Source organism: Vombatus ursinus, unplaced genomic scaffold (genome assembly GCF_900497805.2).
Source record: "Vombatus ursinus unplaced genomic scaffold, bare-nosed wombat genome assembly UNPS02000580.1, whole genome shotgun sequence".
Lineage (NCBI taxonomy): Eukaryota > Metazoa > Chordata > Mammalia > Diprotodontia > Vombatidae > Vombatus > Vombatus ursinus.
The window spans coordinates 7,227,411-7,254,475 of NW_020940358.1; the positions used below are offsets into that span (position 1 = coordinate 7,227,411).

The window sequence follows — 27,065 nt, forward strand, 5'->3', positions numbered from 1 at the left end:
TTCTTCTTCTTCTTCTTCTTCTTCTTCTTCTTCTTCTTCTTCTTCTTCTTCTTCTTCTACCGATAATAGCATTTATAATGTACTTTAAGGTTCGCAAAGGTTTACAAAACTATTTTATAAATATTATCTCATTTTATCTGCAAAACAACCCTGAGGGATGGGAGCTATTATTAACCCCTTTTTACAGATGAGGAAACAACTTTTACAGATGAGGCAGACAGAAATTAAGGGACTTATCTAAGGTCACACAGCTAGTAAGTGTCTGAGGCAGGATTTGAACCCAGATTTTCCTAACTGCAGATCCACACTATAATCTTGTGCCACCTAACTGCCTCATTTGACCATTTGAGTGTTTAAGTTATTTCTTTGATCTCTCTGTGGCCTCCTATGAATCCTTTGTATCTCCTACAATTTCTGTGGGGTGAAATAAAGACTTTACTATTATGAAGCTTTTCTGCTTCAGTTTTTTTGAACACTTTGTTCCATCCCCTCAGCTGCTAGGGCCTCCTCCCAACCTACTCTGTATTTATTTTTATATACTTCGTGTATGACATACACATTGTCTCTCCTAATAGAATGCAATCCTTTTGTGAGCAGGGACTGGTTCATTTCTGTCTTTGAAGCAACTTCTAGAACAGTGCCTGGAACATAGTAGCTATTGCTAAATGCTTATTGCTTGATTAATTGATCCAAAAAGATGTCCAATGTCTGAGAGCTGTGCTTTGTAAGAGACTCCATCATCTCACATTGTGTTCAATGTGTCATTACATACTTTCTTCGGCTCTCTCTTCTTTAGGTTTCTTCCCTCACGTCTCCCTAGTCATCCTATGAGACAGACATTGAACGTTAACCTCCCTACACTGGAAGTCCTACCCGAGGATGAGCCCCAAGTCCCACTGTGATGTCCATAGCTAATGAGGCATCATCTTGTACTGGCTTCAGGTTGGTTATCACTGCAAAGTTTTAGTCAGCAAAACAGTGACCCAGGTGTCTTTAATTAGCCTGGCCTTTGTACTGGGAGGTCATTAGGACTTAGTGGGCAACATTGGGTATGTACATGGCAAAATATATTACAATTTGACTCCAATTCGAGTCACAAAGCATAAAAGAGTATCTTGGGTCATCTAGTCCAACTTAAGTCAGGCTGCACAGGACTTTCTCTACCATGCCATTCTACCCCTGGACTTCTTACACTCAAAGTACCCTCTGCCCCTGCAAGCTCTTCATCTGATTGGCTGGTCCCTTCCTGAGCCCCTACTTTGAGGATCAAGTATGCTCATGTATTGTGACAGTCTGGTTTGGAGTTTTTTTCATGGATTTTCCAGATTGTGCGGGGTGGGGTGGGGTGCCATGACCTTAACCCCCTACAATGTGGAAAGAATAATTGCATAAACACAAGCAGAAAAACAGTCCCTGCCCTCAAGGAGCCTCTATTCTTATGGGGGAAACAACACATAAAAGGAAGCTGAAGTTTGAGAGGGGAGGAGAAAAGGTAGCCAGTAGGGGGCTTAGTAGAGAGAGAAGCAGAGCAGATCCTCCCGGCCTGGCTATGATCCTCTCTCCCTATGAACCATCAAGTGCGCTCCATAAGAAAATGGAAAAGGAAGTTTTGTATTTCCTCTCCTCTTAGTAACCACAACATAATTAGGCAAGTTCTTAAGAAACCTAAAAAGTGCTCTCCTTGCAGGACTTTGAAGGGCAAGGGAAGGAAGGGAATAAGCATTTATTAAGTACCTGTTACATATTAGGAACTGTGCTAAGCACTTTACAAATGTTATCTCATTTGATTCTCAAAACAACTTTGGGATGGAGGTACTATTATGATCCCCATTTTATAATTGAGGAAACTGAGGTAGACAAAGGTTAGTTAAGTGACTTGCCCAGGATCACACTGCCAGTTAGAGTCTGAGGCCAGGTTTGAATTCAAGTTGCCTTGACTTCAGGCTCAGGGCTCTCTCCACTGCAGTAGAAAGGGGCAGGAAGGACAGTCTTACTAAGGAAAGTATGAGCACAGGTCTGGAGATGGGAATGCAGACCATTTTGGGTACAGTTTTGGGCTAACATAGCTGGAGGGTAAAGTTTCAAGAAAAGAAAAGAATGAAACAAGGATAGAAGAGAAGATTGGGGTCATATTATGGTGGATCCTATATCTGTTTTCTTAAAATGAAACCCTTGCAATAAGTGCTCTTTAAAAAGCACCAAAGGTCAAGAAAGTACTTACATTCAATGCTCCTATAACAGTGGCTACCAGCCAGCAAACAGGGCTCTCTTCCCAGAATTATATGTTCAGTGTATGTGGTATATTCTGTTCCCAGAATTGCTTGTGTCACCGATTCTGAATCATCAAAGAAATATTCATGAGCATTCATTAGACTGACTTAGAGGCTTCAATGAAAGGGAATGAGGACATTTTGGAAAGGGTTTTGTTTTGTTCTGTTTTTTTTTTTTTTTTAACAAGAAGCATGAAAACATAAAAGGTTTATCTTGTCTAACCTTCAGCTACCTAGAAAACTAAATGAACCAGAACCCTGATCCTCAGACATTTGAACTAAGCCAGCTTCATAGCTTATGGGTATTGGTGATTGGGGCACTTGGCAAATGTGGCAGGAAAGAAGATGCCTAAGGGATGGGGCAAGGTGGAGGAGAGGGGAGGATGTGATCACAATAGGTAATAGTAATGGCTGTCATTTATGTAGTATTTTGAGGTTTGCAAACCACTTTACATATATCATCCCAACTGTTTGTCACAACAAGCCTGAAGTAGGTGCTGTTATTAGCCCCATCTTGTATATGAGGAAATGGAAGCTGAGAGAGAGGTTCAGGGAATTGACTAGAGTTATCCAGTAAATATCTGAAGCAGGATTTTAATTTAGGTCTTCCTGATTCCAAGTCTGACACCCTATGGAACTGTGGCACCATCATAGCACATGTTCTCAAGCAAGAGAGTCCATCAATTCAAACAAATCCAGATGGCTAAGAGTCATTCAACTAGTAGAAAGGAAGGTGGGTGGGTGAGTGTATGTGGAGAAGATTTGATAATGTCAGTGAGATTACCTTATGTGGCCCTTTGCATTGGTATGCCAGCCACTCTCTGCTCTGTGCTTAGCTGGCTCTATGCCACTAGGGACCTGGACAATTTGGTTACTACCACCACCACCACTACTACTACTACTACTACTATTACTACTGTTAGGTGGGTGGATAAGGCATCAGGCTTGGAGTCAGGAAGATCTGAGTTTAAATCTGGCCTCAGACACTTACTAGCTGTGTAACCCTGGGCAAATCATTTAACCCCTATTTGCCTGTTCATTGTCTGTAAAATGGGGAACACACCAGAGAAGGAAATGGCAAAGCAATCCAGTGTCTTTGCCAAGAAAACACAGACTCAGATACTACCACCACTATGACCACCACAGAGAAACAAAGACATTAGGATTGAAGAATGAATCATAGCTTCCCGGGTTCAATCCTGGAGGAAACCAGAACATCAGAAAACAACACCCACAATAATAACTAGCATTTATATAGCACTTTCAAGTTTGCAAAGCACTTTACATGTCATCTCATTTGATACTCACAACAACCCTGGGAGGCAGGTGCTGTTTTTATCATCAAAAGAGGAAACTTAGGCAAACAAAGTTTAAGTGACTTGCCCCTATGTTCACACACCTAATAAGGGAGGCTGAATTTGAATTCAGGTCTTCCTAACTCCAAGTCCAGGACTATATGCACTGTGCCACTCAGCTGCTTATCAATGAAACACTATGAGGTCGAATAGTAGTAATTGTTGCTTCCTAGATACATTACCAGTTCAGCTGCCAGTAGGTTGTATACAAGGAGGCATTAGACTTCTCTTCCTACCAAAAGTTTAAGTGCCTGTCCTTAACTATACTTAGCTGGAACTCAAGTCAAAAAGACTCATCTTCATGAGTACAAATCTGGCTTCAGACACTTACTAGCTCTTTGACCCTGGGCAAGTCACTTACCTGTTTGCCTTAGTTTCCTCATCTTTAAAATGAGCTAGAGAAGGAAATGGCAAACCATTTTAGTTTCTAGTATCTTTTCCAAGAAAACTCCAAATGGGGTCACAAAAAATCAGACACCATTGAAATAATTGAACAAACAAGTTTTTTGAAGGCAGGAAATGTTTTCACCAGAGCACAAGTATAGAGGAAGCATGCTAGTTGAATTGAATTGAATGTACACATTATGTTAAAAAAAAAAAAAAAAAAAGATAAATCAGAGAAAGAAAATAACATAGGGGCATTTTTTAATTAAATGTAATGTAAGACTGACTACTATAGTGGTTTCACTATCTTGGTGCAGTATTTCAGTTAATGACATACAGAACAAAAGAAACAGAAAAGACAGCAGCTTAAGGGGGAAGACTGTAGCCAAAAAAAAAAAAAAAAGGAATAGGAAAGGAATGGGCAATAATTTGTGCCCAGATGCTTAGAGATGAAAAGCAAATGATCTCATTAAAAACAAGAAGGAATTTGTGTCTATGTAAAGAAGATCCCAAGTGTGAAGAAGGGCCCACTGGGGACGAGGATTGTTGATGTATGGCTCTAGGGGGCTAACTGGAGATTGTGGCAGAACTTAATAGATCACAGTAAAATAAAGGGAGGCTAGGCTAGGGAGGCAGAGAAAAACACAGCAGTTATCAACGCAAGACAAAAAAAGAGTAAAACTGAATTCTGTACACTAAAAGAAATTTTTAAAAAAAGTGCAAGAGAGAAACAAAGGTATCAGGATTGAAGAATGAATGATAGCGTCAGGGGTTCAATCCTGGAGGAAATAAGAATATCAGAGAATCTGTACACAGGCTTTCTGTTGTCTTGGATTTGGCAACCCTAGAGAAGGTACTATGGCTAGTATGATGAGAATAAAGGAATTCTCTACTTTTTGGTGCTGGCCCTGAGAATGGAAGCCCAGGCTGGTCTCTCTCACTGGCCACATGGCTCTGATGTTTATGGTGAGATCAGAATCTGGTGACCCTAATGCTGGCCTGAGAGACTAATAGCTTTACTTCCTTGAGGCCTTATTCAATTCAGGTCTACTCTGCAAGCTTTTATTAAGTATGGCTACTTCAAAAAAAAAAAAAAAAAAAAAGCACTGTGTTAGGTACTGTGGATCTGAAGACCAAAGGAAAAACAGTTCCTGCCCTCAAGGAGATGATTGGCTATGTAATTACCAATCCCCATGAGAGCAATGGCAGCCCCTCCCTTCTTTAATTGATAATTTCCATGGGTTGCTATGGCCAGAAAACATTCATCTCATGTGTTCAACCTTCTGGTAATGAGTCTCCAATCTTAATCTAAAAAAGATAGAACATAGTTCATTGTAGGGTCTATCCCTGAAGCCTCTCCAGCTTAGCAGGATCTTCCAGAAGTCAGAGCTTCATGCTTAATGAATGCTTTCTGACTGACACTGCCCCTTCCCATGGAATGGTTTTTTTTTTGTTTTGTTTTGTTTTTAGGCAATTGGGGTTAAGTGACTTCCCCAGGGTCACACAGCTAGTAAGTGTCAAGTGTTTGGTCTAAGGCTGGATTTGAACTCAGTTCCTTCTGACTTCAGGGCCGGTGCTCTATCCACTGTGCCACTTAGCTGCCCCTGTGCTCATACTTTCCTTAGTAAGACTGTCCTTCCTGCCCCTTTCTGCTGCAGTGGAGAGAGCCCTTAGCCTGAAGTCAAGGCAACTTGAATTCAAACCTGGCCTCAGACTCTAACTGGCAGTGTGATCCTGGGCAAGTCACTTAACTAACCTTTGTCTACCTCAGTTTCCTCAATTATAAAATGGGGATCATAATAGTACCTCCATCCCAAAGTTGTTTTGAGAATCAAATGAGATAACATTTGTAAAGTGCTTAGCACAGTTCCTAATATGTAATAGGCACTTAATAAATGCTTATTCCCTTCCTTCCCTTGCCCTTCAAAGTCCTGCAAGGAGAGGAAACTTTTTAGGTTTCTTAAGAACTTGCCTAATTATGTTGTGGTTACTAAGAAGAGAGGAAATACAAAATTTCCTCTTCCATTTTCTTATGGAGTGCACTTGATGGGTCATAGGGAGAGAGGACATTAAAGGAGGGGAAGAAAGTACAAGAATAAATAACCTTTGTATATTTGTGGCTATTTGGGGGATAACTGTGGAAAGTACAATACACTTCTCATGGAAGAGGTTAATGATTTCACACCATAAACTTGAAAGCATTTTCTGTTAATGAGAACACTGTGTAGCATATGGAGGATAGCAATAACTTGGAGCTCAAAAATTCACATGCCCTAATCAGATATCAAAATGATAGATTCAAAAAACTTGGACCCTTGAGTTCATTTTCTCCTTATGTAAGGAAAAATAATAGGAGAGAAGCCCACGGACACCCCTGCCCCACCTTAGGATAGACCTAGCAGATCAGACTAAATAGCCATTATCATGGCAGAGGTTCTAGTCTTTCTGTCTTCTGACCTGGTCAGGTCACATTTGGATTTTGCATTCAGTTCTGAGCATGGTATTTTAGGGGATACCTTGATGTACCTTACTGTTCTATATGCATGACATTCCACCTCCAGTCTCCTTGCTTTTTTGAAGGCTGTTGTCCATGCCTGGAACTCATTCTCTCCTTTCCTCTATCTCTTATTATCCGTAATTTCCCTGAAAACTTATTTCAAGAATCACAAGTCCTTTCTAGATCCCTCTCCCCTAGAAGCTAATGCCTTCTTCTCCCCAAATTATCTTGTATTTATATATTTATTTTGGATATATTTATATGGAAATATGTACATATGATTCCTCCAATAGAATGCAAACTCCCTGAGGGAAGGAATTTTTTTTTCTTTTTACATCCAGTGCCTAACACAGTGCCTGCCACAAATCAATTGAATGATATGTTGAAAAGATGAAAGTGTCCAGAGAAGGGTAACCAGGCTAGTCAGAGGATATAAAACCTTGCCATATGAGACTCATAAGAGATACCATGGTGTAGAGAATATAGTGCCAGATTTGAAGTAAGAAACACCTGGCCTTTGAGCCTCAATTTTCTTCCCTGTAAGATGGAGATGACAAATAGTAGCCATCTCACAAGGCTGCTATAATGATCAAATGGGATAATAACATAAAGAGTATTCTGGAAACCTTAAAGAGTAATGTAAATGTGACCTGTTAGTACTATTATTATGAGTTGAAGCAACAAAAGACATAATTGCCACCTTTAAATATTTAAAGGGATGCCACATAGAAGAAGGTTTAGAATTCTCTTGGTTGGCTTCAGAGGGCAGAACTGGGATCACTGGGTCACAGAGGGGTGGATTTCACCTGTATATAATGAAAAGTTTTCCAATGGTTAGAGCTATCCAAAAATGAATGGAGCTAGTGAGGTTTCTCTCATGGAAGGTCTTCAAGTGGATACTGGATGAGTATGTGTTAAGGAGGATGTTGTGTTTGTTAGTTTTGTTGAACGTTTTTTAAATCTTTTTTTTTTTTAATGTGTTGTTATCAGACAGCAGTTCAAAACTTTTTGGTCTCAAGCCCACTTTACATGTTTAAAAAGTGTTGAGGATCCCCTTCCCCACCTCCACCTCCACCAAAAGCTTTTATTCCTTTGAGGTATGCCTATTGATATTTACTGTATAGAAATTAAAACATCTTAGTATTATTATGAAAATAGTTTCATCTTTGTGGTCCCTCTGAAAGGATGTTAGAGACTCCCTGAGTGTCTCCAAATCACACTTAGGGAACCACTATTATAAAGGACAGTTCTCTGGTAGGTAAAGGGAAATAGATTGGAAAATGAGGGTGATATAAAAACAAAAGTTCTCAATAATTTTTTTTCTAAAAAACGACTGTTGTAGAGAAGATTTATATTTCAGGTATGATGTGAACTTAAAGGTTCCTTCCAATTTTAGGATTCTATGTTTCATTTGTTTTCTCTCGGTAAATCAAATAGTAGTTAAAGGATAGAAACAATTTATCCTTGATGACAGGAAAATGTTTAACATTCAAATACTCACGTAGATCAAATGGAAATTAGATGGTACAGAGGATAGAGTGCTAGACCTGGAGTCTAGATTAAATTAAATTAAATTAAATTAAATTAAAATATGATCTCAGATATTTACTAGCTGTATGACTCTGGGAGAGTCACTTAACTTCTGTCTGCTTCAGGTTCCACATTTGTAAAATGGGTAAAATAATATCATTTACCTCCCCGGGTGGCTGTGAGGATAAAATGAGAAAATATATGTGAAGTGCTATGCAAAATTTAAAGCTACATAAAAAATGCTAACTGCTATTACTATCATTATAGTTTTCATTGATTTGGGTGTTCTTTTAAAGTTATAGATTACAACCCATCCATGCTTGTCTCTTCTGTGTGACTTTTATCCATGTCTTCCCATAAATTCCCAAATGGGAGTCTACCCTAAGTGCTACAGGCTTTTCTTGCTGTCTCTGACATCTTGAGGATATCAGTGGAGCCCTTGGCCAGTCCACGCAGGCTATCCACCATCATCTCTCACCTTTGCCACCTGACCACACCATTTTCTCTTTCTATCATACATTTCCTTGCCTTACCATCCTGTTTATACCAACCACATATCAGTTTTTTCATCTTCCATGCGATGTTAATTTTCAACTCTTTAGAGGTGGTTGTGTTCCATGGCTCACAAACAAAAAGCAACACTGGGAGAATGTTGGTATGAACCATATTTTATAATTACTAGTTGTCATTAGCTGCTGTCTCTCCCTGGTTGGGAAATATCCCCAAGTGTATGCCAACTGAGGACTCTTTTGGCCTTTTCTTTTTTAATGGTGATTGATTTACGTTGGCTAGACTTTTTCCCCACATTTTCATTTTAAAGTATATGTCAAAATAAACTTTGATTTAATTTGGATAGTTTTATCAAGCTAATAGCAGGCACTATATTTTTCCTTTAAAAATTTCACCATTATCTTTTATTTTTGTATCACCTTTTCCCCATTGAGTATATTGTTTTCCTCATTTTGCTTCTTTACTTTGCATCAGTTTATGTTAATTTGTCCCATGCTTCTCTAAATTATTCATATTCATGATTTTATATGCTGCAGTAATATTCCATGATATGGCCTTATCTCTCTCCCTCAGAGCCTAGCACAGCACACAACATGAAGTAGGTAATCACTAAAAGTTGAATTGATTTTTTTGTTAAATTAAGTCTGCAACCCAGATTGCATCCACAGTCATGTGGTCATTTCCATGTACTTCATTACCACCTTTCCATTACTCTTTCTATGTTTGATTTTATAGTTCTTACCAAGGCCATATTACCCTGGAAGAAAGTTGAATTACACCAGAATAACCAGCATAGGAAGACTCCTACATATTTTCTATTTACTCAGAAGAGAGAGAGACAGAAAAGAATGTCATTCATGCACCTCTCCATCCATTCATTTGTTAAAACTATTTCTTCATCAGTTTCAATTGTAAGGAAATTATTATACCCATTCTATTTTATGCTTTTTTGGTTGTGTCCCCCTCCATTATCATACTAATTAACAGTCTAGATTCTGACGGTAGCAGAAAGCATGGTGTGTATCTTCATTAATCAGGATGTTTGCCTGTCTCGTTAAAGTGTATGATTTTTTGCACTATGATATGAAATAATTCAATATAAAAGTAATCTGTAGAATAAAACCAATCAGTATAGAGAAAGGATTCGTCAGCAAGTTGGCCAGGAGACTGACTGGCATATCTTATAAATAAGAAAAAATTACAGTAAGAAATTCCATCATGGTTAATTGGCTTAACTTATATTTATTTAGCTCGTAGCTAAAGATGAAGAACAATAATTCTGCACACTTACATAGCACCTTTTCATCAAGGGCTTCTAAACTCCCAATTCAAATTACTTGTTTAAATAATTAATTGAGCCCTTCACAGTCTGTGGAGACAAGTGAATAGCCTTTTCCATGAAACCCACATGTGGGAAATGATCAAATGTATTGGAAAGAAAACAAGACTATTTCCTCTGGCCCTTTAACAAACTCAAACAACTTGTGCTTTCCATGGAAATCATGGAAATCAAATAAGTTTGTGTAGGCATGGCTGGGCACATGCCCTAATACTTAAAGGTTCTCTGATTCCTTAGAGATCCTCTAAGCATCCTCTAGGGATCCTTTAAGGATCCTCTGATTCCTTTGATTCAGGGGGTATATTCTCTCCACATGGAGGCAGTGTAGTATAATGGAAAGAGCACTAGCTTCAAATCTTACTTCTGATGCTTACTCTCTGTGGGACCTTGAGAATGCCATTCATTGTCCTTGAGCCTCAGCTACCTCACGTGTTAAATGAGGTGGTCAGATTAGACATCCTCTAAGATCCCTTCCAGCTCTAACTCCTACATAGCTCACAGTTGCTCTATGTATAAGTGTGTGTGTGTGTGTGTGTGTGTGTGTGTGTGTACTGCTTTTGCCAAAAACAATTTATCACTGTCCAGTCATCCTTCTGTTGATGAATCTCTCTGAACACAATTCACAGACATTTGTTAAATATGTACAAGGCTTTGCACTTGGCACTGGGGATACAGAGAAAACAAACAAAACAAAAACAGTTCTTGTCCTCAAGGGGCTTACATTCTTCCAGTCATTGTACAATAGGTATACAGTAAAGTTATCCCTTCCACATGGCAACTTTCCCCCTTGCAGTTTCAATAAACAGTGGGTTGGCATAAGAAGTTAAATGGGAATTTGGGGGGAGTTTTGCAGAAGCCACAGATGACACATGAAGGTTAGCAGCTGACACAGAAAAAGTATTTTTACTTAACGTTGACCTACATATAGCCCATAGCCAAATACTTAACCCAAATTTTACAATAAGGTACTGTAAACACCCCATAAAAGAAAAAGAAAAAAATTCAGACTTCTTCTCTGGTATGAAGGGAAGGACAAAAAATTTTACACTGATTTTCCAGATCATGGGGGTGTTGCGCCCTAACCCCTATGATGTAGAAGGGATAACTATATATCACTGAGCTCACACTTTAAGCCTTTCTCACTTGGTGGGAACTACCAAAGCTTGAATTCTGTTGATATAGCTCTGGAGAACCCAAGGTCACCTCCATACCATAAAAATAGGTATTGGCACAGCTTAGATTTTGGCAAGCCATATAAATAATAGGATAAATATTTATAAAACAAATGTGTAAATATTGTGGATCCCTTGCATCCTGGGTTGCAAACCTGCCCTGTTTGTTCAAGAAGGGGTCTTAGGAAAACTAGTTCTTCTCTGAGCTCCTCGTCATGCATGGGTGACATAAAAAAGAAGTGACTTGTGGAATTTCATAAATCAAGAGTATTTTAGTTTCAAGGAATGAAAATTGATTAAAATCTGAACCATCACCCATACTATAGATCCGTGAGTTCTGTCTCTCTCACATTCTCTTTCCCAAGACAGTCCCACATGTCAGCAGTTTTACCGGAAAGCAATCTTTCATGTTTAGCATCATTGCAACCTATTACAGTAATGATACTCTGCCTGCCACTGTTTGGCAGCTGTAGCATGGGGCAGGGTAGTGGTTTTGGCTGAACTCAGAGCTCTAGGGCTGGATCCGTGCCAGACAAGTAAATCGGAAAGGGAGAGTATTCAGACTGGCTTCTCTATTGCTCCAAGTACCACCTTTTACTAAAAGTCCTTGTTGCCTTGAGGCTATTCAATCTCATTCTGTGATTATTTTAGGGAGGAGCCAAGGTGAATTCTCTTCTTTAGACCTCATTTTTAAGTCAGGTTGGATCTTTTCCACCTCTGTGACATGACAAAGCAGACTGTCACCCAGGGTCAAGTCCTTCATGAAACATTTCTTAGTCCTTGATCTACCCAGGTCATTCCCTCATGCCTAGGCTGTGTGCCATCCTTACATCTGCCTCGTAGAATCTCTTGCTTCCTTCTAGACACAGCTTCAGCAGCACCAGTGCCCTCCCTCTCTCAATACTTTGTAAGAAGGAAGGAAGCAAGCATTTATTAACTACTCACAATCTCCCTGTGAGGTAGGTACTATTATCACCCCCATTTTATAGTTGAGAAAACTGAAGTGGGCATGGGTCAAATGACTTGTCCTGGATGGCTGTGTAGCCAGTAAGTATCTGAGACTGTATTTGAACTCAGAACTCCATCACTCCAGACCCAATGTCCTAACCAATGTACCACCCAGCTAACTAAGTACATTATAGTTACTTCTTATACTCCAGGACTATTTTTTCTACATATACTCATATATGCATTTGTTATCTCCCTATTAAAATATAAAATATATATGAATATAAGATATATATGTATGTATGTACATATATATAAATATATATGTGTGTGTGTGTGTGTGTGTATATATATATATATATATATATGTCTACACACATACACACACACATACACACACAGACAAACTTTTGGAGACCACTTTGAACTTGCCCATGTCACATTCTATCTTGTATTAAATTTGTCTATATATTCCTCCTTTTAAACTGTAAATTATTTGAATACAGAGTCTATGTTTTATTTTTGTACACTCAGCAACTGGTATAGGGTTTTGTAAACTGAAAATGCTTAACTATTTGTTAAACTCTTATGAGAAGGTCCCATTTTTGACAATGTTAATTCACATGATTCAGGCTTTCTATATGAAATATTTAATTAATGAAATGCCTTCATATCATTTGTTGCATTTTAGGGGAAATGTAGTTTTATAACTATATTTCTTGTCTTTGATGAATATGTATGTGATATGAAGAGGTCCAAAATTTTGACTCTATGAGACTTTCTACGTACATTAAGGTTTTTATTAGGGGCTTTCTCTCCATGTGGAACTTTGAAAGGACAGATGAAAATGGAAAATTCTGAGAGCTACACCCGAAGAAACTACGGCTTTGGAGACCAACAACCTTCCTAGTGCATAGGTCTGGTCAAGATACCTATTCAAAACCAGTGAAGAGCAAAGGGCCTGGATTGGGAGGCAGGGGATCTGCCTGGGTTTAGAGGATATCACAGTGTCCAGAGAGGAAGACCACCAGGAGAATAAAGGGCCTTGCATTCATGCCACGTAAAGATGGGTGAAACTGCAGGTGTTTGGTCCAATGAAGAGAAGGCTTAGGGGGTCATGTGGTAGCTCTTTTCAAGTATTTCAAGAGCTATCTTATGGAAGGATTACACTTTTTTTTTTTACTTGGTCACAGAAACAGACCTCAGAGAAATAGGAAAACTGAAAAACTGGTAAATTTTGACTTGATTTAGGGAATAAACAAAGTTCCTATCAATCAGAGCTTTCTCAAAGTGGAATGGATTGCTTTAAAGAAAGTGAGGTCCTCCTCATTTAAAGTGTACAAGCAAAGGTTGTATGCTTTTTCATGATGAGTTTGACTACATGCCTCTGAGGTCCTTTTCAACCCTGAAATTCTGTGATTCTACACAGCATTGGCTGTCACTTACTTCCTCTGAGAAGTCATATATTCTTTCTGGGCTTCATTTTCTTCATCTGTAAGATGGCGATCCTTCCAACTCTAAAGCTAGGATACTAGGAAACTTCAGTCGTCCCCCCCACCCCCATTGACTATAGGATAAAATGCAAACTTCTTAGCCTATCATTGAAAGTCATCTATGAACTGGTTCCCACTTACCTTTCTAGCCTTATTTCACTTTACTGACCTTCGTATGCTTAATTTTGCAGACAAACTTTCCTATTATCTATTCCCACATCTCCTCTCCTCTGCACATTCTTTCAGGCCGTCCCAGGTGGATGCACCCCTTTCCCATATCTGCCTATTGAAAACCTCCTCATTCAATGATTATCTCAGGAGTCTCTTTCTCCATGAAGCATCACTTTCCTCCCAGCTCATGGAAATTTCTCCATCCCCATATTTCCTTCATATTTTGTAGCAGTGGAAAGAGCACTGACTCTGTAGCCAAAGGATATGATTTCAAATTCTACCTCTGATACTTCCTACTTGTGGGAGGCCAGGCAGGTCAATTGACTTCCCTGGACCTCTGTTACCACAACTATAAAATTAAGTGGTTGTACTAGATGGCCTTTGAAGTCCCTTCCAGCCTATTAGCTCTTTTCCACCCCTATAGCATTCAACCTAGTCTCATATTTATTTATGTACCTGTAAGGTGATTCCTATTATATTCTGAGCTCTGTGAGAGCAGAGCTTTTGTTTGTTTGTGTTTGCACATAGTAAATGCTTAATAAATATTTGTTGAATTAAATTGGTGGAAGTTGCAGGGAAAGATATTGAAGCTTAATATAAGAAAAATCTCCCCTGCTATAAAATGTTAGTTTCTATACAGTATAAGGCATTTAAAATTTTTTGGTTTTGTATCCCCAGGATCTAACATAGCACCTGGCACATCAGATGTTTCATCAATGCATATTGAATAAATGAGTGAATAAACAATGAATAATCTGAGTTTTCGAGGAGTAGAAAGAGTTGTCTTGGGAGGTCTTAGAACAGAGATTGGCTAGTAGCTTGTTGGGTATAATGTAGCAGAAATTTTTTTAAGGTATAAGTAGGACTCGGGTTTTCTCCTAGGATCCCTTCCAACCCTGAAATTCTGTGAGTCTGAGATTTTGTGCTTGGCTCTGCTTTGTGACCTTAGGGAAGTAAACTTCTGTGAGACTCAGTTTTCTTATCTGTAAAGTAAAGATCATAATTCCCATAAAATTCTGTTGTAATTTTTAAAAAGCTTAATAAAAACAAATGATCAAATTAGCATATACAATAGCAATATATACAATAATATACTCAATAAATATGCAGAAATAAGCATATAAAATGAGAAGCAAAATGGTACACAAAATCTCTAGCCTTTGAGGAGACAGAATTAAGTAAATGAACACATAGAACTACAAACAAAAATGATTTTGTGTTTGCTGTGCTACCTTATAGGCCTACCCACAGTTTCCCTTTCTTTGCCCCTGTTTTCTTTTTTTTCCCTCTATTTTATTAACATAGAAATATACATGCAAAAATAGAGGTACATATCTATAAACAGTTCTAATTCTGCTGATTTGGCATCATTTCATATATATCTTTCCTTATTAGCTTGTATGCTTCTTAATTATTTTTTCAGTCAATCAACAAGCATCTGTTTACTGCATTATGATATTATATGTGTATATGTGTTTGTAATTTCAGTGTAGGAAACTCCCCCCACCAGTATAGATCAACATATCATCTGTAACTTCTATTCTTCTAGAATTGCCTTTGGGTCTTAAGAAGTTATATGATCTAGCCATACTCATACAATATTTGTGGGAAACAGGCTCTAAACCTGGCTATTCCTGAACCCAAGGCTGGCTTGGTATCTGCTGTCTTGCATTGCCTCTCTAAATTAATGTACCATAATTTATCCAGCCATTCTGCACTATTGGACTTACATGATATTTCTTGGGAGGCAGTGAGTTCGCCCTCACTGGTGAGATTGCTTTAACTAGAGGCTGAATGACCACTTGTAGGGTATGTGATAGGAAGAATTCTCTTTCAAGTATGGTGTGGACGGGGAAGTCTGTTCTAACCCTGAAATTCTGTGATTTTTGTGAACCTTAACCATATCACAGAGTTGTTATAAAGATCAAAGGAGACAACGTATGTGATAAGGCTTTGTATTTGTACATACATACTTCGTAACCACTATGCAAATGTAAGTATCATTTTGGGCCAATGGTGATTAAGCATATAGGTAAGTTGTTTATCTTAGAAATGATCTATTAACTCAGGACCCAGAAACCTTCACTTCAGAAACTGAGATGCAAATCCCATGGGATAACAGAGGGAGTCCAGTTGACCTTAGCTGAATGAAGCATATTTGGCCTGAAAGATGTTTTCCCAGTGGAGTAAGCAAGGATCATTTGCCTTATTTGTCCTTTGGCAAAAAGACTGATCTTGTGGTATTGAACATTCACCCAAATAATGGAGGAGCTGCCTGCCCTTCTCCCAGGTGAGGCTTCAGAAGGAGAACCAAGCTATCCACTCTATGCAGGAGATGTATCATTCTTCCGTGCTAGAATTATATGATTCCGAAACTTTCTAATTTGAGATGGCCGAACTACACACTCATATTTTATCTGACACATTGCCTAATGATGCCTCTAGATTAAGAACAGAAGTATCAAGTCTTTGCTCTCCACTGTGACTTCCTCAGACAATATAGATGTGGTTTTTGAGCCAACTGGGAAAGACTGAACTAGATTTTGAAGGAAGCTGTCATGAGTTTGTGATTGGGAACCACTTAATTCCATTCAGCAATTATTCACTATGTATCTACTGTGTGCTCAGAGCTGTGGGAGATTAAAAAAGGCAAAAAGTCTTGGTTCCTGACTTCAAGGAGCTTATAGTCTTGAGGACATAAGTTACATGGTACTAGAACTAAAGCAGTGGTCAAGTCAACAAATCAACATTTATTAAGCGCTTACTATGTGTCAGGCACTGTGCTAAGTGCTGGGGATACAAAGAAAGGCAAAAACAGTCTCTGCCCTCAAGGAGTTTACATTATAATGGTGGAGACAGCATACAAAAAATTGTGAACAAACAAGATAAGAGGAAATTGGAGGCAATCTCAGAAGGAAGGCAGGAGAATTAAGGGAGACCTGGGAAGGCTATTTGTAGAAGGGGGATTTTAGCTGAGGTATTAGATGATCTAGGAGAAATAGGAACAAAGTTCTATGAGAGAGTCAAGTTTGTGACTTTGAAAATGTGAGGGGGCAAAAACAAAAACAAAAGACCCTTAAGTGCCATTTATTTGTGAGAATTAGACCCCCGTTTCTAGCAAACGTTTAATAAATAGGGTCTGTTGTCTCCTCGTATAATCAGGGTTGTCAGGGGCTAGTGATTATACAAATTTCATAGTGTGTAGGCATGAGTGGGTGTGCATGTGTGTATGCATGTATACATATGTATGTATGTATGTGTAGATGTATGTATGTTGGGGGAGGGGGAGGTGGTTGAGCATGTTGAGGAAACAGGCCAGTTGGGAGGATGGCAAGTTTAAAACAAAAAGCCAGATCAGGTTGGACATCAGGATATCTATAGAATTCTGAGATCCAAGGAGATAGGTGAGAAGACTGTTCCTGGAGTACAGGTAAGATGAATATGATAGCATAGAAAGGGTGTAGGTCTGAATGGGAGCCAGGAGACCTGGTTCAGACACTGATGTCATCCAAACCAGATTGCAAGCCCTTTCTTGGTTTCATCTTCCCTTTCCCACCTCTGTGCTTTTATATAATCCACATCCTGTACCTGGAGTGTACCCCCTCCATACTGAAATCCCTTTAGACCCAGGTATGGTGCCACCACTTCTATGAAACCTTCCCTAATTCTCCCCAGGTCAGTCCTTCTTTCGCAAATCTCACATTCCTATCACATTCTAATTTGTTTTAAAGTTATTTGTGTATATATTTTATCAACCTACAACTTCTCACCATTACCACAGCCATCATCTCCACCCGCTCCCCATTCTATATAGAAAGCTACGAGGTTTGCAAAGTGCTTTACACACATAGTCTCAAGTAAGATAGGTGACAGTATTATACCCATTTTTCATGTTGGGGAACTGAAGATCAAAGAGGTCAAAGGATTTGCTCAGGGTCACACAGCTTAGGGAGAATTTGAACACAGGTCTCTCTGACTCCAATGCTAGTACTCTTTTCTACAGTAGCAAACAGAGATTGTGCCATCTTCCAGATTTTATTCCCAGCACCAAGCACAGTGTCCTGTACATATGAAGCACACAAATGTTAGATTGAACTAAACTGATTTTATGTTTTTGTCAAATGGCATTTGCCACTAGCTCACTCTATGACACTGAATAAATCATTTTCCCTCTCAAGGCTTTAGTTTTCTTATCTGTAAAATGGGTGTGGTGGCAGACTAGATGGTTCTTAATGCCCCTTGTAGCTGCCATTCTGAAAACAGACTGCATGGTAAAATACCCCTGGCTTTGGAATAAGAAGATATGTATTTAAATTCTAACTCTACTGCTAGCTAGTTGTGTGGCCTGATACAAATCTTTCCCTTCTCTGGGCCTCAGTTTCTTCACCTGTAAAATGAGGTTATTGAGTTTTGGGCTCACTTTTGGTAATAGATCCTCCTATGAGGATCACTCCTCACTTTTCACTTAATCTATAGAAATCAAATGCATGATATAAAGGGACATCTGAGAGTTCTCTTCCATAGTCATTGATTTGGTTATACTGTCAGTCAAATCTGTCCTTGTAGTATGACATGTGTTTGTGGAAATCTATGTGCTTAGTGTTGGGTAGTCTTCTATAATGCAGAAAGCTTGTGCTCTGCTGAGCAGCCCATTAGGAAACTTTAGTGTTATACCAATGTCAGTTCATAGAATCTTAAAGAGAAAGGAAACAGGTGGACGATTTTCAAAAGAAAGATTTCCCATCCTCTCAATCCATCTCTCTTTTCCCAAGGGGAATATATAATAGAAAACAGGATCCTAGGATTTAGACCTGGGAGGGATCTTAGAGTCCAGATCAGGGTTTCTTAACCTTTTTGTGTGTCATGAACTCCTTTTTCAGAACAATGTTTTCTTTTTTAAGTCACAATTGTAGGAAATGCTAAATTTCATTTTGAGATTAGTAAAAATAAAGATGCAATTTTTTCCCATCTGAAGTTCATAGTTCCCCAACACACACACACACACACACACACACACACACACACACGCCTCCAAGTCTGATCTAGCTTTTTATTTTACAGATGATGAGGAAGCTGAAACCTAAAAGATTAAGGTGACTTATCCAAGTAGTTAGTTAAGGATAGGGCTGGGATTTGAACTCCATTCTTTTCTCTCCAAGTCTCACTCTCCAGCAGTTTCTATAATTAGCAGCTTTATCAGTAGTTGGGACACAGACTACAGTAGTAGCAGAGAATCTCCCAAAGTTCCTGAGCCTGCTTTTCTAAGGGGCTCTTAAGAAGCGTGAGAGACTCAGGGCTGGGTATTCATATCGTTTTGCTTCTTAGAGCTTGTCTTTGATCTTTTTTGGTGTTCCTGGGTTGTGCTTTATTCTTTGTGTGGCGACAGTGGGGGCAGATGAGAGAAATACTCGATCTGATTCCAGGGAGTAATTTGTAAGCACAGTTAGTTCTCAGAGCTCCGATGTGTATCCTGGATCGCTCAGGTGCAAGGGAGACCAAACCACCTCATTCCCTCTTTGCAGAGCAGCTACAAAAGAAGTCCCAGAGCTCCCTTCCTGCTTTGAATGGGCTTCCCCTTCCCCCACCCTTGCCACTGAGATAGTCACAAGATATCAGAATGCAGGGAGCATCTACCCCTCAAGGGAGAGAATGAAACCGGCAGGAAATTCTGATGTTCATTCTTGTGCCAGCTTATTCAGAGTGAGATTGAATTTCCTTCTGCCTCTAGGTCTGAGGTGCCCCAGCTGATTTGTGTGGCTGCCTCATCCCCTTTCCCAGTGGGGCAACCTGAGCAGGAACTGCAATTCTTTCCCAATTCCAATCTCTCTGTTGTCACGAATATTTCTTTATTTTGAGGCAGTGGAAGGTACCTCTCTGTGTATGTTTGAGTTGGAGTTGAAAAATGGGGAAATGACACAACTGAGATTCTAGGGCTAAGGAAAGGCTAATGCCTTCCCTAGGTTTGCCACCTGCTCCCAAATACTTGCCCTACCCCATCCAGCTGCCCCTGGAAGCGCCTCCACCCTTCTGGATAGGAGAGGATGGGTGTTGTAGCTGAGGGCTTTAATACCATTCTCCTCCAAAAAGACTCTAGTTCTTCTTCTCAAGTCCTCCTTCAGTTTCTTTTTCTTGCATTGTGGCCACCTTGAGTCCTTGAAAGCTGTTTTGATAGAATCTCATCCCTGCCAGCCCTCATTGACAAGTTAGGGAAACTTTTGGGTGCCGGACCAGTGATGGACTGATGCATCTGCTTATCTGAGGACAAGTCTGAGTAAGGAGAGAAAGGCTGCTTGCTGAAAGGTTCACCACCAGGAGGAGGATTTATTTTTGGCCATAGCAACTCATGCAGCTTGGTGGAACAGTGAACAGGAAGAAAGGAAGAAAAAAAAGATTAATTTTAATACCTATTATAGGCCAAGGCACTATGCTAAGCACTTAATAAATATTATCTCATTTGATTCTCATAACAGCCCTGGGAGATAGACTTTATTATTATCCTTATTTTACAGTTAAGGAAACTGAGGCAGACAGTGTTTAAATGACTAGTCCAGGGTCACACAGCTAGTGAGTTAGAGGTCAGATTTAGACTCAGGGTTTCCTGACTCCAGATTCAGCATTCTATCCGCCGTGCCTCCCAGCTGCCTGTAGTGCTAGACTTGAAATGAAGAAGACCTGGATTCAGACTCAGCCTAGCTATTTATAAGCTACATGATCCTGGGAAAGCCACTTAACCTCTGTCTGCCTCATTTTTCTCATTTTTAAAATGGGGGTAATAATATTCCTAAATGCTAGGGATATTATGAGGATAATAAAGTGAGATAATATTTCTAAAGGGCTTTGCAAACCTGAAAGCATTCTATAAATGCTAGCTGTTATTATTGCATAGTCAAGATGGGCTTCAATTTCTATCAGTGAAGGGGCTTTCCATCCTGATGACATCACTGATCTTTTGAAATATTGAAGTATCATTCTGGATACATTTTCCCTTTGATTTCATGCATTTTCTCAGCTGGTCACCCTCATACCCCAGAAGACTACCTATCAGAGGGTGGAGCCATTATCCATTTCACCCCCAAATGTGAGGCTCTCTCAGTGCCTTGAGTTTACAGGGAACATCCTTGGCTACCAGATGTCAGGGACTACCACGGCCTTCCTGCTTATAAACTCTGGTGCCTTGGTCCCCTCGAGTCAATAGGATTTTAAGTTTCTTTATTAAACAGTGCATTCCAGGATGTTCTGTTCCCAGATCATGCACAATGGAAGTCCTGCAGATGGAATTTTTTCTCTAGATTTTTAACTTTCCTCCCCATTTGCCATTATGATTTCTATCACCTATGCTACTTTTACCACTATCTCTCACAGCAAAAGAAAAATACACACCCACCTTGTCAGAAATCAAAGCATTGGGTAAGATTAAAATGTAAATGTTATAGTTCACTTTTCAAAGTGCATTTTATACTTTCGACTATCTGAAGAAATAGAATTTTTATAACCCCATGAAACGGCTGCCACCCAGACCCTTCAGTAAATGCCTAAAAACCTTAATAAATAAATCTCATGTCAGCTACAGCTGCAAAGAGGTGCTCCTGTGATTTGGAAACCAGTCTTGGATGAGGGTTTATTATTAAGAAAATCATCTCCAACACTTAGTTTCCTTTTCTGAGTGTGGTGGCTAGTGATAGGGAATCTCTAAAAGGAAGATGACCCAAACAGTATAGTGTCAATTACTGCATTTATGATGCATCTACTATGTTTTAGGTCTGCACTAAACACTGAGGATACAAGTACAAAAGTAAAACAGTCCATGCTCTCAAGGAGCTTACATTCTGCTGGGGACACAATGTGTTTTTTCGTTGGTTTTGCATAAAGAACATTTTTATTTGTCAAACAAACTGGAGAGACGGTGTAGTACAGTGGAGGCAGTGCCGCATTTGAAGTCAGAGGACATGGGTTCAAAGCCCAAGTCACCTGCTTTGAATTCTAAGTCTTGGAGTCATCCAGTATTGTCTTAGTACTCTAAGTGCTATTCATACCTCCCTAGATCTGTGCAGTTAATGTTTTGTGTTGACTTCTGGAGAGTATAGTGGATGAGTATACTCTTTTTCATGGTGTGACCTTTGGGTATGTGATTACATGAAGGTCTAAAGAGCAAGGCTATATACCTCCACCCCCATTGCTGTATAAATACTCAGTGATGGACTCAGGTCATTGAAGGCATGTATGACCAGAAAATGAGGTGAGTTGGGCCCAGAGTGAAAGCAAAGGTTAAATAGGCACAAGCACTACACTGATACTCAGTTAATATTAAACAGAACTAGAGGAAGGCCTCCAGATGATGGGGTGGATGCTTCATGGAGGATTGATAGAATAGACAGAAATCTTATAGGATGAGAAGGGACAGAGTAGATGTCATCTGTATTAGGAGGCGAGTCCCCTCACCTTGGATTCACATTATATCTTCCAATGAAATGGAAGCTCCCTGAGGGTGCGGACTGTTTGGTTGTTGTTGTTTCTTTTTTTTTTTCTGGGGGTTTTTGTGATTTTTTTTATATCCCCAGTGCCTAGTATAGTGCCTTGTGCATTGCTGGTGCTTAAGAAAAATTTGTTGAATTGAATTCAGTGAGTACAGGATAGAAGTGGATAGACAGGTCAAATTTTAACCACTAACAACTCCATTATTCTGAAGAGCCAATCTTTTGCTTGGGGTGAAAATTAGTCCTATGTTCAGTAGCTTCCTCAACTCCAATATAGAAGGTATGGTTTCTTCCTACACCTGAATATATACACAGATGCAAAGGGTATTAGGTAACAACCTCATACATGTATCTTATGGTCTGTCACTGGCTCTGTCCCTCTGTCTTCCTGTCTGTTTCTGTCTCTCTCTGTCTCTGTCTCTCTTTTTGCCTCCCTCTCTGTCTATCTCTGTCTCTGTGTCTCTGTTTCTGTCTCTCTGTCTGTGTCTCTGTCTCTCCTTATTTCTCTCCTTTCCTCTCCTTCTCTCCCTCCATGTACCCTCTTTTTCAATTTTCTGCTTGTTTTAGTCTGTTCCCCTAGAGTAGAAGGTCAGTCTATGCTGCTTCCAATGATCTTCCTAAAAATTAAGACACCTCTCATTTCCTCTCTTGGCCCTATGATCTCCTTTGTATTCCCTCTCAGATTCTGCCTCATGGCTGTAGGGAAGAACCTCATCTCTCTTCCTGTCACTAATTGATTATTGGGGTCTTTCTTTCCTTCCATTCATTTGAATCTCTCTGTTGACTTTATTTTATTCCTCCCTCCTCCATGTGATGGCTAAACCATTGATACCAAGTTTCATTTTTTACCACTTTTCCACATGTATTCTGGATATCACTACAACAATATTGTTCCTATGCATGGGATAATAAAATCAGATGAGTCTTCTTTATGAATTAAATCTAATATCTTTAACCCAATGAGATCTCTGATTCTAGAAAACATTTTTGGAAGAGAGACAATAGTGGCTATAGGCCTGGACTTGTAGTCAAGAAGAATTGAGACAAATCTTCTTTCTGATGTATACTAGCAAGGAGACCTTGGGCAAGTCATTCAACCTTTATGTGCTCCTAAGCAAACCTCTAAGATTTTAAATGACAGATGAGCTACCAGTCTGCACTGGGATAAGGAATTTCTATACCCATGAAATCATAAATTTTTTTTGGATCTGGTTAAGATGATAGGATCATCGACTTAGAGCTAGAAAAAATTAGAGAACCTCAGAGCCAACCTTTTCATTTTACAGATAAAGAAACTGAGTCACAGAGAGGCTAAATAACTGCCCAGAGACATATCTCTAAAAACATCTCAGGCAGAATTTGAATCCAAGTCTTTTTTTGATATCTAGTCCAGGCCCTAACCATTACACCATGTTACCTCTTTCTATGCCATGTGTAGAGAGCAGACTGTTCAACTATTCCTCTATGCAGTTATATAATTTTACATCTGGAAGAGACCTTAGAGATCATTTGGGCCAATCCCTCATTTTTTTTTCCAGAAAATGAAGGCCCAGAGAGAGGTCTTCCCTCCCTCTTTCCCTTGTTTCCTTCCGTCCCTCCTCCTCTCTCTCTCTCCCTCCCTCTCTCTCTCCCTCTTCTTTTCTGACTATATAGAGCACTTGTCTGCAATTCCAGATCCAAAGGCAGAGGATGAAAACAGCAAAAAAGGGAATATTCATTGAGGGATTCCTTTCTTTCTTTCTTTCTTTCTTTCTTTCTTTCTTTCTTTCTTTCTTTCTTTCTTTCTTTCTTCTTTCTTTCTTTCTTTCTTTCTTTCTTTCTTTCTTCCTTCCTTCCTGTCTTTCTTTCTCAAATTGGAAGTGCAGCAGCCATCTACAGGCCTGATTCCTATACTAATTGGCACGGAAAGTTTTACTAGCTCCTTGTTTTTCTGATCTGGTCTTATATACCCCTCCTTAAGCAGCCTGGTGGTTTTCTTCTTCTGGACACTCACCATATTTGCACCAGACTTAGTTTGGGTACCCAATTAGCTTTCTCCTTACTACAGCTCAGAACTCTTGAACTCAATTGATCCACCAGCCTCAGTCTTCCCTAGTGGAAGGGATTACAGGCCTGTATCACCACATCCAATCCAAGTTCATTTTGAAGACTCCTGGATTATATTAAAAGGGCTTCGACCAGACCCCTTAGGTCTTTAGATTTCTCATTCAAGATACTTTCCATGACATCACACTGCCTCTCAAAAGCAGAGATCTATTAATATTACAAATGATAACTAAGTGTAATGAACTGGCATGTGCCAGTGGAAACCTTGGACAATTTCCATGAAGACTAAATGAGCACTCTGACATGTGGGATACACACCAGAGACAACCATAGGCCTAACATACACACAGAGAAGAAATCCCTCAATGGATATTCCTTTTTTGCTGTTTTTATCCTATGCCTTTGGACTTGGAATTCTAGACAAATGCTCTATATGGTCAGAAGAGAAACAAATATTATTGAAGCATCTCTTTTAGGTTTATGGGACGTTTTATTAGGTCACTCTCTGATAATTATATGACTTGGGCAGCAGTTTGTTGAGTTTCCACTATAATTTTCAAGGCAAGGGGCAATAAAGTCTCCCGGGCTTGGAAATGTTGGTGTAATCCTCCTTGTTTTAAGGAAGCCACTCGATTTTTAGGCCTAGGTGACAGAATGCACATTAAGAGTATAATTGGCAATATGGGTAATGCTGCTTTCAAAGGCTGCCCTATGAGTACCATTTTAATACATCATGCCCTTTTCCTTTTAAGGAGTGACAGTTTTCTAGTTCCCTTGGATGGTCCTTCCAGGGAATGCTGTATTACCTAGAACTAGTCCAGATGGGAATGGATATACTCTAGACAACAATTCAGTACTCTATTCTCTGAGACCTTCAGAGAATCATAGAATTAGAACTAAAAGGGGCCTTTGAGGTCATCTACTCCAACCCCTTCATTTTGCAAATGAGGAAATTGAAACCCAGAGATCTTAAGTGACTTGTCCAAAGTCACATGAAAAGTATAGTAGAAAACCTGAGATTCAAACTCAGGGTTCTCTGATTCCCAATCCAGTGCATCTTTTTGCTACTGAACACATTTTGAGCTGCAATTAGTCAGGATTAGTTTTAAAGCACGATTTGCAACATTTGATCATGTGTCTAGTGCTGACCTGGTAAGAATTTGTATTAGCCAAGGTTGAGCTGTTTTAACAAATGTGGCTTTTCTAGTGGAATCAGGCAGAATGTAAGAGATGGCCTGTGTTCCAGCAAATTGTCAAGGGTTTCTTGACCTATGAAGCTATTGCAAATGTTATTGTACCAGCTTTACTCTCTCCTTCAACTTTAAATGTACCTGGCAAGCTCATAAGTGTGGCAAAAGCCTTGATCACAATATAAAGCTAATGGCATTCTATTGGGCTGGGAAAGATTGCAGATTCATGGAACCAATGAAGGGGGACTGCAGCAACCCTATGGGATTGGTGAAATTCTTCCAGAAGTCCTCTTTCCCAGAACTCTGATGAGGAAGAGTGATGTGTTTATGGTGAACTCAGATTTGATAATGCATTTTAAACAGGTAAATATCCAGCGATTTGGGGAATCATGCAGAAAGCACCATACTATTCCAAGCGGGAAGGCTAACCTAAGTCTTGGTAGACTGCCAACTAGCTGAATAAAATTGCTAATGAAATAACACCAGTTACAAAATGGGCCTACTATCAACTTGGGAGAGTGCTTTTCTGGCCCTAGGCCCAGATTTTGCCAGCACAAGGTCACTGATTGGACCCTTAGAGCCTAAGTAGCTCCTGGCATCCTTGGCTGCCCCTCCCACTCATTTTGCCTTGAACATGATCTTTTTCCGTTTACTGCTATTTGCTATTCTTCTGATATTTTTTCCAATGATGTGTTTGTGTTTTTGTTTTTGTTTTTTCCTAGAGAGGAGAAATCTCATCTGGTTCAAGGTTCCTGTTTTTTCTCTATAGTTCACACATCCAGCTCAGTATCTCTTCTCCCCTTTCCCCACTCCACAGAACTGAAGATAACTGTGTTGCATTTGAATTAAAACCAAATGAGTTAATCATCACTTTAAAATTAAGGTGTCATTTGTAAATGGTTTATTCATTATTAATGAAATGATTTCCACTTGCAGCAATATTCTTTATTTGTGCATGATAAAGTAAGTTATGAAAAGCAATAGAGGAAAACCTTAGCAGATAAGGGTGTGTTCATTTCTTCCCAAATGCTGCTCTCAAATATGTCTCACAGAAAAGTTACTGCGCAAATGTCTATGGGGATAGTGGAACCAATTATTCACCAGGCCATAAAGTGACATATGAGGAAGTCGTTAATAATAATAAATAATAAGATAATATTGTTAATACTAATGATGAACATGTTCTTTGCCAATGGCCCATTAATAATAAACACTATCATTAATGCAATGAATAATAAAGTATTACAATTAGTCATTTGCAGATATCACCCAGGAACCTGTAGAACAAAGAACCAGAGCTGAGCATACATTGGCCCCTGAGCTGTCCATGGGCCAAACAAAGATAGATCCTGAAGGAAAATATTTAGATTTTGTCACCAAAAATCTAAGACCCTGAATTATAAGAGAATGTTGTGGTTTTTCCAAAAAAAACCCTTTTGTTTTTATGTCACAGTCATTTGTGAATATATTATATACTGGCCCATCCCCATCCCCATCCCCATCCAGCAAATGAGCATTTTCATTTTACAAGGAAAACACATTTGGCAGAACCACAGATCTAGCCACCAGTCTATGTGTCTGACAATGTATACAACATTCTGCACCAATAATCCCCCACCTCTGCTGAATGGAGGGAGGTGCTTCTTCATATTGTCTCTGGGTCCAAGAATGGTCATTATGCATACA

General features: G+C 39.4%; 1 long non-coding RNA gene across 1 annotated transcript in view; it reads left to right on the plus strand.

The window, feature by feature from the left end:
• LOC114034442 overlaps positions 1-26,187 on the plus strand; it is a 102,038-nt gene extending 75,851 nt beyond the window's left edge. Inside the window, exons 4-5 of the long non-coding RNA XR_003568100.1 lie at positions 25,595-25,742; positions 26,102-26,187. This is a non-coding gene — a long non-coding RNA (uncharacterized LOC114034442). The remainder of the gene's footprint in view (positions 1-25,594; positions 25,743-26,101) is intronic.
• Positions 26,188-27,065: the final 878 nt, after the last annotated feature.